Below are 11,478 nucleotides of genomic sequence, written 5' to 3'. Positions count from 1 at the left end.
GCACAATCAAATTGGGATTTAGAGGGGTGTTAGAGGGAACTAGAGGCATTGGCTTCAAGACCTTGCTCTTCTACCAACTTCCTGTATGACTTTGACAACTCCATTCTTCCAGTTGCTCAGACCAAAAAACCTTGTCTTCTCTCTATTTCTTATACCCACAGCCAACCATTTAGCAAATCTTGTTTGGTTCTACTGTCTAAATAAATCTAGAATGTGATAACTTCTCATCTCATCCACTGCTAAAAAGAAGCCAACATCATCTCTAGGCTAGCTTACTATCATAACTTCATAACTGGCTTGATTAGTCAGCATTCTCCAGAGAAACAGAACCAACAGGAAATATATAAGATATACAGGAAGAAGCATATTATGAGGGATTGGTTTACCTGATTATGGAGGTACAGTTTCATGATCTTCCATCTGTAAGCTGGGGCCCAGGAATGCTGGTGGTGTAGTTCCAGTCCTTGCTTGAAGACTAGAGAATGAGAGGACTAGTGTCTCAGACTAGATTTGAAGGCTTGAAAATCAGGAGTGTCAATGCCTGAGGGCAGAAGATGAATGTCTTAGCTTAAGCAGAGAAAGTAAATTTCCCCTTCTTCTGCTCTTTTGTTCTACTTAGGCCCTCAACCAACTAGATGATGTCCACCATAATCATGAGGGAAAATCTTTACTCATTCTGCCAATTCAAATCTCAATCTCTTCCTGAACACCCTCACAGACACATCCAGAAATAATTTTTTACCAGTTATCTGGGTATGCCTTAGCCAAGTTGGCAAAAATAAATAAATAAATAAATAAATAAATAAATAAAAATAAGCATCACATGGATCATTTACTTTCACTTTCACTCCCTTAACTATCTTCAACAATGAAGCTAAAATATTAATCCTAGTCAGCTGTCACTTATCTGCTCATAATCCACATTTGTCCATCATTTTATTCATAGTTTTCCAATAGCATTACAAACCCAGTGGCATCTGGCATTCCATTGCCTCACTTCCCTCTTCTCCTACTATCTTCCTCCTCACTCACTTTACTTCATTCAGCTTGTCTATTGCTGGAACATCTCTGATCAGGCATTGGATGAGCATTTACCTCTGCCTGAAAATGTTTTCTCCCAGGTGTCTCCAATGCTCACCCTACCCTTTTCAAATCTTTTCTAAAATCTCAACTTCTTAGTAAAGCCTACGCTCATCACCTTATTTAAAGTTTTGACTCTTCCCACTTCACACTCCAATTCCCCTTTAACCTGCTATTCTTTTTCCATGGCATTATTAATTGCTAACAATAATATTTTAGTATAATTGTTAGTTTAATTAATCTGAAATTTTTATCTGTTAATTAATTTGAAATTTTTATCTTTTTTGTTCCCTGATGTATCTCAATTGCCTTCAATAGTGCCCAATATAAATCAGAGTAGTTATTTGCCTAACTTAATAATATTTCTCCAATTTGGACTTTAATTACTCCATCTGCATTAAGATATAGTTCACCTGAGGTCAGCAAACTTTTTTTCTGTAAAGGGCCAGACAGTGAAGTATTTATTTTTAAGATTTTATTTATTTGACAGAGAGAGATCACAAGTAGAGAGAGAGAGGAAGGAGCAGGCTCCCTGCCTTGCAGAGAGCCCAATGCGGGACTCGATCCCAGGACCCCGAGATCATGACCTGAGCTGAAGGCAGTGGCTTAACCCATTGAGCCACCCAGGCAGTCCCTAGTGAAGTATTTGCAGTCATCCAGTCTCTATCACAACTATTCAGTTCTGCCACTGTAGCATGAAAGCAGCCATAGACAATACATAAATGAATGGGACATGGCTGTTCAAATTACAATTTGAATGTAATTTGGCAGAGAGACAGATTTGACCCCAAGACAGTCTGCCAACACCTGAACTAGATGATCACTTGGGTTTGTTTGTTTGTATGGTTGGTTGTTGTTTTTTTTTCCCCACTGTTCTAAGATTCATTGTTTATGCACCACACCTAGTGCTCCGTGCAATATGTGGCCTCCTTAATACCCACCACCAGGCTCACCCATCCCCCCTCCCCCACCCCTCCAAAACCCTGAGTCAGTTTCTCAGACTCCATAGTCTCTCATACTTCCTTTCCCCCTCCGATTTACTCCAACTCACTTTTCCTTTCCTTCTCCTAATGTCCTCCATGTTACTCCTTATGCTCCACAAATAAGTGAAACCATGCGATAATTGACTTTCTCTGCTTCACTTATTTCACTCAGCATAATCTCTTCCAGTCCCATCCATGTTGATACGAAAGCTGGATATTCATCCTTTCTGCTGGCTGTATAATATTCCATTGTATATGTGTAATTGGCAGGATACAAAGTCAGTGCACAGAAATCAGTTGCTTTCTTACACACCAACAATAAAAATATAGAAAGGGAAATTAGAGAATCGATTCCATATACTATAGAACCAAGAACCATAAGATACCTTATAAGCCTAACCAGAGAGGTAAAGGATCCATACTTGAGGAATTACAGAACACTCATGAAAGAAATTGAGAAAGACACAAAAAGATGGAAAAGCATTCCATGCTCATGGATCAGAAGAATAAATATTGTTAAAATGTCTATACTGCCCAGAACAATCTATACTTTCAATGACATCCCAATCAACATTTCACTAGCATTTTTCAAAGCGCTGGAACAAACAATGCTAAAATATGTATGGAATCAGAAAAGCCCACAAATTGCTAAGGAAATGTTGAAAGACAAAAATAAAACTGGCAACATCACGTTACCTGATTTCAAGCTATATTACAAAGTTATGGTCACTAAGACAGCATGGTACTGGAACAGAAACAGAAACATAGATCAGTGGAACAGAATAGAGAGCCCAGATATGGATGCTCAACTCCATGGTCAACTAATCTTTGACAAAGTAGAAAAAAATTTTAGTGACAAAAAGACAGTCTCTTCAATAAATGGTGCTGGGAAAATTGGACAGCTATGTATAGAAGAATGAAACTTGACCATTCTCTTATACCATACACAAAAATAAACATGAAATGGATCAAAGACCCCAATGTGAGGCAGGAATCTATCAAAATCCTAGAGGAGAACATGGGCAGTAACTTCTTAAACATTGGCCACAGCAACTTCTTTCAAGACCTGTTTCCAAAGGCAAAGGAAACAAAAGCAAAAATGAACTTTTGGGACTTTGTCAAGATCAAAAGCTTCTGTACAGCAAAGGAAACAGTCAACAAAACAAAGAGGCAACCCACGGAATGGGAGAATATATTCACAAATGACACTACAGACAAAGGGCTGGTATCCAAGATCTATAAAGAACTCCTCAAACTTAACACCCAAAAAACAGATAATCATGTCAAAAAATGGCAGAAAACATGAACAGACACTTCTTCAAAGAAAACATACAGATGGCTAATAGACACATGAAAAAATGTTAAGAGCTCATTTGATTCTGATCTGTGCCTTTGACATATGAAGGAACAATTTTGTTGTTATGGTATTTCTTTTTCTGTCTTTCATATCACAACACATAAATACTACCTATCCTGCTTGTGATTAGACTTGGACAGCCTTACAACAAAAACAAGATAAACTAAGCAAAGTAACAGAATGCCAGACCACTAAACAGTATTTTATGTGCTTACATCACTATCTACTTTCTGTAATATAAAAATAATAGCAGCTTACTCAGTGGTTTCAATCTTAGCATTCCACCTGCTGGTACAGAATCAAGAGGAGATTCCGACTAGATAACGAATCTTTAAAGAATGTAAACTTGCTCAGAAATAAATCTGGCCTTTGCCCTTGGTTTCTGGGAGGTAATCTCTAAACCCCTGGAATATCATGTCCAACAAGAGTATCTTTACCTGGAGACCTTGGCCACTGGACAGACTAAAAATGTGATTTCTGGACAGTGACTTTGGGCTATGCAGTGTGCACTTTACTTCAAACGGGAATGGAGACTAAAGGTCCTCTATGCAGTATCAGTTCTATCTCCGGAGGGCCTAGAAAGTAAAGGTCCATCATATGGGCAGACAACACGGAGCCCTAAGAAATTTTAGACACCAAGACTCAAGCTACCTTCCCTGGATGACAACACTCTGTGCATATTATCACATATTGATGCTGATAAAATAGTACTGCCAATGACTCCATGGTAAAGAACAACTGGAAGCTCTTATTTGCAGTGCTCCTGGACTCTGACTCATGTATCTTTTCACAGGCTTTGTGAACATTTTTGAGAAAATTTCTGACAAATTTCTTGGTCCTTTATCACCTCTCTCTCCTTTAGAGAAACAGCAGAAAGTACAAGCATTGTTTTTACTTCTTTCCTTGAAGAAGTTGACAGTGCTCTAGGGATATAATGAAATGGTTAGTTAAAAGCTCAACTTGCCCCCAAATGGCCACTGTGTGAAAAATCAATTTTAGGTACTCTTTAGGGGACACAAAGAACATAGAATATGAAAAAGTTCCCTTGTCTATGTCCCTGAGAACCTGAAAATCTAATTTTTGCCCAAGTACATAAATACAAGTAAAGGTTGATTTTTCTTCTCCAGGAACTGGAAAGTGCATAATCAGAAAGTCTACTGAAGGATATTTTCTGGGAAAAAGTACAGTCAATGAGGAAGAAGAATAACCATGCTACCAATCAAGACAGGTTTACTGGAGATGTGACTCTGTATACAGAGTTTAAAGTAGGAAAGGGATATGATGTGATAGTGAGTAGCATGTAGTTTAACATATAATGATCAGGTAGAAGAAAACGTTGAATTAAGATTTTACTGCCCAGAGAGCTCTGGTGGAGACATGGCCTAGAATCAAACAGCAGCAATCCAAGAAGTTTTCTAAAACATACAACATAAAAGTAAGGCCTGAGCAAGACTGTGTTCCCACACAGAGCCTCTGAAGGTTAAAAGAAGGCTTACTGTATTGATCAATGTTATAAAGGTTTATAGAAAACCATTGCCTCTTCAATTGCTACTTCCGAATGGGCATTTACCTATTTCAGCCCACATATATCTTAAGTGAATCTGTTCTCATGCCTCTAACTCCTCACAGACCAACTTGTGTTCTGCTTAACAACATGATGCTACTATTATTACTAATCATAACAATACTGTCAGTTCCAAAATTAATAACATTACACTAATCTTTTCATTGACTTTTCACAACACTTTGAGGTAGGTTCCATTATTATACTCCATTACACAACTTGGGTAAGAACATCTCACTGGCATAGAACTGAAACTTGAGTCTGTGTCTGTCTTACATTCAAGTCCATCTCCTTATTCACTGTTATATAGGTTTCCAATTACATCAAGGAATCATAATTTCAACATCTTCCCATATCCACTCCTAGGAATTATTATAAAATCAAAACAAAACAAAAAATCTTTATATATACAATTTTTAGAGAAACCAGTATGGTAGAGATAGCAAAGTGTTCACCAAAATCTACTTCCTTTACTTTATGGACAAAAAGCTACCTTACAACTCCAAGGCTTACTTATAGTGAAATATGAGCCTATGATTGTGTTCTGGACAATGGATGGTGTGTATAATTGACATACACCACACCTTGGCCCAACCTACAAAACCCTTCCATCTGTCCCTACTTTTTCATCTCATAGCTGTCAGTAGGAGACAGATGATTCAGTCAAAGATTCAGAGGTCATTGTAGATGACAAAGCCATACAATAGAAGGAGTCTGGGGACCTAAAGGACATAGAAGTCTGCCCAATTACCAGAAATACCTATACTGGGTTCTGTATGCATAGGACATTTTTACTGTGTTAGACCACTAAAATTTGGGAGTTTGTTAAAGAAACAACTGCTAAAAGATTAGATTTTGCTTTAATTATGAGGCCACTTATATAAAAATACAAGCCAAGATGAAGTGAGTAATTTTCTATAAAAGTGTAATTAATCAAAACTGACACTAGAAAAGAGAAAAGTCCAGAGAGGAGTCAAGATGGTGGAGAAGTAGCAGGCTGAGACTACTTCAGCTAGCCGGAGATCAGCTAGATAGCTTATATAAAGATTGCAAACACCTGCAAATCCATCGGCAGATCGAAGAGAAGAAGAACAGCAATTCTGGAAACAGAAAAACAACCACTTTCTGAAAGGTAGGACCTGCGGAGAAGTGAATCCAAAGCGACGGGAAAATAGACCCCGGGGGGAGGGGCCGGCTCCCGGCAAGTGGCAGAGCAACGGAGCACAAAATCAGGACTTTTAAAAGTCTGTTCCACTGAGAGACATCGCTCCAGAGGCTAAACCGGGGCGAAGCCCACGCGGGGTCAGCGTGGCCTCAGGTCCCGCAGGGTCACAGAAGGATCGGGTGTGTCTGATTGTTGCAGAGCTTGCGGGTATTGGAACGGGAAAGCCGGGTACAGAGACAGAGCCGACAGTAAGATCACAGCTCGGGGATCTTGAACCAGTCGCAGGCTCCGTGAATTGGAGCGCAGCCGGAGATCAGGCAGACTGGAGTAACTGGGCACTGTTCTCTGAGGGCGCACTGAGGATTGGGGCCCTGGGCTCTCGGCTCCTCCAGGATGAAGACCAGGAAGCCGCCATTTGTATTCCCGTCCTCCGGAACTCTACGGAAAGCACTCAAGGAACAAAAGCTCCTGAAAGCAAACCCGAGCGGATTACTCACCCCGGCCCCTGGTAAGGACGGTGCAATTCCGCCTGGGGCAAAGACACTTGAGAATCACTACACCAGGCCCCTCCCCCAGAAGATCAAAAAGAAATCCAGCCGAGACCAAGTTCACCTACCAAGGAGTGCGGTTTCAATACCAAGGAGAACAGCAGAATTCCAGAGGAGGAGAAAGCAAAGCATGGAACTCATGGCTTTTTCCCTGTGATTTTTTTTAGTCTTGCAGTTAATTTAATTTTTTTCTTTTTCATTTTTTGTTTTTTTTCTTAACTTCTGTTTCAAATTTTTTTTAACTTTTACCTTTTTCTTTTTTAACGTTTTTTAACTAGTTTATCTAATATATATATATTTTTCTTTTTTATATTTTACATTATTTGTTTTCTTTTTTTTTAATTCTTTTCTTTACTTTTTTTTTTCTTTTTCTTTTTTTTTTCTTCCTTTTTGAACCTCTTTTTACCCCTTTCTCCCCACTCACGATTTGGGATCTCTTCTAATTTGGTTAAAGCATATTTTCCTGGGGTTGTTGCCACCCTTTTATTATTTTACTTGCTCCTTCATATATTCTTATCTGGACAAAATGACAAGACGGAAAAATTCACCACAAAAAAAAAGAACAAGAGGCAGTACCAAAGGCTAGGGACTTAATAAATACAGACATTGGTAATATGTCAGATCTAGAGTTCAGAACAACAATTCTCAAGGTTCGAGCCAGGCTCGAAAAAGGCATGGAAGATATTAGAGAAACGCTCTCGGGAGATAGAAAAGCCTTTTCTGGAGAAATAAAAGAACTAAAATCTAATGAAGTTGAAATCAAAAAAGCTATTAATGAGGTGCAATCAAAAATGGAGGCTCTCACTGCTAGGATAAATGAGGCAGAAGAAAGAATTACTGCTATCGAAGACCAAATGACAGAGAATAAAGAAGCTGAACAAAAGAGGGACAAACAGCTACTGGACCACGAGGGGAGAATTCGAGAGATAAGTGACACCATAAGACGAAACAACATTAGAATAATTGGGATTCAAGAAGAAGAAGAAAGAGAGAGGGGAGCAGAAGGTATACTGGAGAGAATTATTGGGGAGAATTTCCCCAATATGGCAAAGTGAACAAGCATCAAAATTCAGGAGGTTCAGAGAATGCCCCTCAAAATCAATAAGAATAGGCCCACACCCCGTCACCTAATAGTAAAATTTACATGTCTCAGTGACAAAGAGAAAATCCTAAAAGCAGCCAGGGAAAAGAAGTCTGTAACATACAATGGTAAAAATATTAGATTGGCAGCTGACTTATCCACAGAGACCTGGCAGGCCAGAAAGAGCTGGCATGATATTTTCAGAGCACTAAACGAGAAAAACATGCAGCCAAGAATACTATATCCAGGTAGGCTATCATTGAAAATAGAAGGAGAGATTAAAAGCTTCCAGGAGGGGAAGCCTGGGTGGCTCAGTGGGTTAAGCCGCTGCCTTTGGCTCAGGTCATGATCTCAGGGTCCTGGGATCGAGTCCCACATTGGGCTCTCTACTCAGCAGGGAGCCTACTTCCCTCTCTCTCTCTCTGCCTGCCTCTCCATCTACTTGTGATTTCTGTCAAATAAGTAAATAAAATCTTTAAAAAAAATTATATAAAAGCTTCCAGGACAAACAAAAACTGAAAGAATTTGCAAACACCAAACCAGCTCTAGAGGAAATATGGAAATGGGTCCTCTAAGCAAAGAGAGAGCCTACAAGTGGTAGATCAGAAAGGAACAGAGACCATATACAGTAACAGTCACCTTACAGGCAATACAATGGCACTAAATTCATATCTCTCAATAGTTACCCTGAATGTTAATGGACTAAATGCCCCTGTCAAAAGACACAGGGTATCAGAATGGATAAAAAAACAAAACCCATCTATATGTTGCCTCCAAGAAACTCATTTTAAGCCCAAAGACACCTCGAGATTTAAAGTGAGGGGGTGGAAAAGAATTTACCATGCTAATGGACATCAGAAGAAAGCAGGAGTGGCAATCCTTATATCAGATCAATTAGATTTTAAGCCAAAGAATATAATAAGAGATGAGGAAGGTCCCTATATCATAATAAAAGGGTCAGTCCAACAAGAAGATTTAACAATTTTAAATATCTATGCCCCCAACGTGGGAGCAGCCAACTATATAAACCAATTAATAACAAAATCAAAGAAATACATCAACAATAATACAATAATAGTAGGGGACTTTAACACTCGCCTCACTGAAATGGACAGATAATCCAAGCAAAAGATCAGCAAGGAAATAAAGGCCTTAAACAACACACTGGACCAGATGGACATCACAGATATATTCAGAATATTTCATCCCAAAGCAACAGAATACACATTCTTCTCTAGTGCACATGGAACATTCTCCAGAATAGATCACATCCTCGGTCCTAAATCAGGACTCAACCGGTATCAAAAGATTGGGATCATTCCCTGCATATTTTCAGACCACAATTCTCTAAAGCTAGAACTCAACCACAAAAGGAAGTTTGGAAAGAACCCAAATACATGGAGACTAAACAACATCCTTCTAAAGAATGAATGGGTCAACCGGGAAATTAAAGAAGAATTGAAAAAAATCATGGAAACAAATGATAATGAAAATACAATGGTTCAAAATCTGTGGGACACAACAAAGGCAGTCCTGAGAGGAAAATATATAGTGATACAAGCCTTTCTCAAGAAACATAAAGGTCTCAGGTACACAACCTAAGCCTACACCTAAAGGAGCTGGAGAAAGAACAAGAAAGAAACCGTAAGCCAGCAGGAGAAGAGAAATCATAAAGATCAGAGCAGAAATTAATGAAATAGAAACCAAAAAAAAACAATAGAACAAATCAATGAAACTAGGAGCTGGTTCTTTGAAAGAATTAATAAAATTGATAACCCCCTGGCCCGACTTATCAAAAAGAAAAGAGAAAGGACCCAAATAAATAAAATCATGAATGAGAGGAGAGATCACAACTAACACAAAAGAAATACAAACTATTATAAGAACATACTATGAGCAACTCTACGCCAACAGATTTGACAATCTGGAAGAAATGGATGCATTCCTAGAAACATATAAACTACCACAACTGAACCAGGAAGAAGTAGAAAGCCTGAACAGACCCATAACCAGTAAGGAGATTGAAACAGTCATTAAAAATCTCCAAACAAACAAAAGCCCAGGGCCAGACGGCTTCCCGGGGGAATTCTACCAAACATTTAAAGAAGAACTAATTCCTATTCTCCTGAAACTGTTCTAAAAAATAGAAATGGAAGGAAAACTTCCAAACTCATTTTATGAGGCCAGCATCCCCTTGATCCCCAAACCAGACAAGGATCCCATCAAAAAAGAGAGCTATAGACCAATATCCTTGATGAACACAGATGCGAAAATACTCAACAAAATACTAGCCAATAGGATTCAACAGTACATTAAAAGGATTATTCACCACGACCAAATGGGATTTATTCCAGGGCTGCAAGGTTGGTTCAACATCCGCAAATCAGTCAATGTGATACAACACATCAATAAAAGAAGGAACAAGAACCATATGATACTCTCAATAGATGCTGAAAAAGCATTTGACAAAGTACAGTATTCCTTCCTGATCAAAACTTCAAAGTGTAGGGACAGAGGGCACATACCTCAATATCATCAAAGGCATCTATGAAAAACCCACCGCAAATATCATTCTCAATGGAGAATAACTGAAAGCTTTTCCGCTAAGTCAGGAACACAGCAGGGATGTCCATTATCACCATTGCTATACAACAGTGTACTAGAGGTCCTAGCCTCAGCAATCAGACAACAAAAGGAAATTAAAGGCATCCAAATCGGCAAAGAAGAAGTCAAATTATCACTCTTCGCAGATGATATGATACTATATGTGGAAACCCAAAAGACTCCACTCGAAAACTGCTAGAACTTATACAGGAATTCAGTAAAGTGTCAGGATATAAAATCAATGCACAGAAATCAGTTGCATTTCTCTACACCAACAGCAAGACAGAAGAAAGAGAAATTAAGGAGTCAATCCCATTTACAATTGCACCCAAAACCATAAGATACCTAGGAATAAACCTAACCAAAGAGGAACAGAATCTATACTCAGAAAACTATAAAGTACTCATGAAAGAAATTGAGGAAGACACAAAGAAATGGAAAAATGTTCCATGCTCCTGGATTGGAAGAATATTGTGAAAATGTCTATGCTATCTAAAACAATCTACACATTTAATGCAATTCCTATCAAAGTACCATCCATCTTTTTCAAAGCAATGGAACAAATAATGCTAAAATTTATATGGAACCAGAAAAGACCTCGAATAGCCAAAGAGATTTTGAAAAAAAGAAAGCCAACGTTGGTGGCATCACAATTCCGGACTTCAAGCTCTATTACAAAGCTGTCATCATCAAGACAGCATGGTACTGGCACAAAAACAGACACATAGATCAATGGAACAGAATAGAGAGCCCAGAAATAGACCCTCAACTCTACAGTCACCTAATCTTCGACAAAGCAGGAAAGAATGTCCAATGGAAAAAAGAGCCTCTTCAATAAATGGTGCTGGGAAAACTGGACAGCCACATGCAGAAAAATGAAATTGGACCATTTCCTTACACCACACATAAAAATAGACTCAAAGTGGATGAAGGACCTCAATGTGCGAAAGGAATCCATCAAAATCCTTGAGGAGAACACAGACAGCAACCTCTTGGACCTCAGCTGCAGCAACATCTTCCTAGGAACAACGCCAAAGGTAAGGGAAACAAGGGCAAAAATGAACTATTGGGATTTCATCAAGATCAAAACCTTTTG

The 11,478-nt window shown here is 38.8% G+C and overlaps 1 long non-coding RNA gene across 1 annotated transcript in view; it reads right to left on the bottom strand.

Moving 5' to 3' along the window:
• Positions 1-392: 392 nt before the first annotated feature.
• The window catches only part of LOC309856298, a 323,654-nt gene continuing 312,568 nt past the window's right edge, over positions 393-11,478 (bottom strand). Inside the window, exon 4 of the long non-coding RNA XR_014307146.1 lies at positions 393-541. This is a non-coding gene — a long non-coding RNA (uncharacterized lncRNA). The remainder of the gene's footprint in view (positions 542-11,478) is intronic.

The sequence above is a fragment of the Mustela nivalis genome, assembly GCF_964662115.1.
Source record: "Mustela nivalis genome assembly, chromosome: X".
NCBI classification, from domain to species: domain Eukaryota; kingdom Metazoa; phylum Chordata; class Mammalia; order Carnivora; family Mustelidae; genus Mustela; species Mustela nivalis.
Note: the sequence above shows the minus strand (reverse complement) of the source record. Positions and strands in the feature narration are given on the sequence as shown.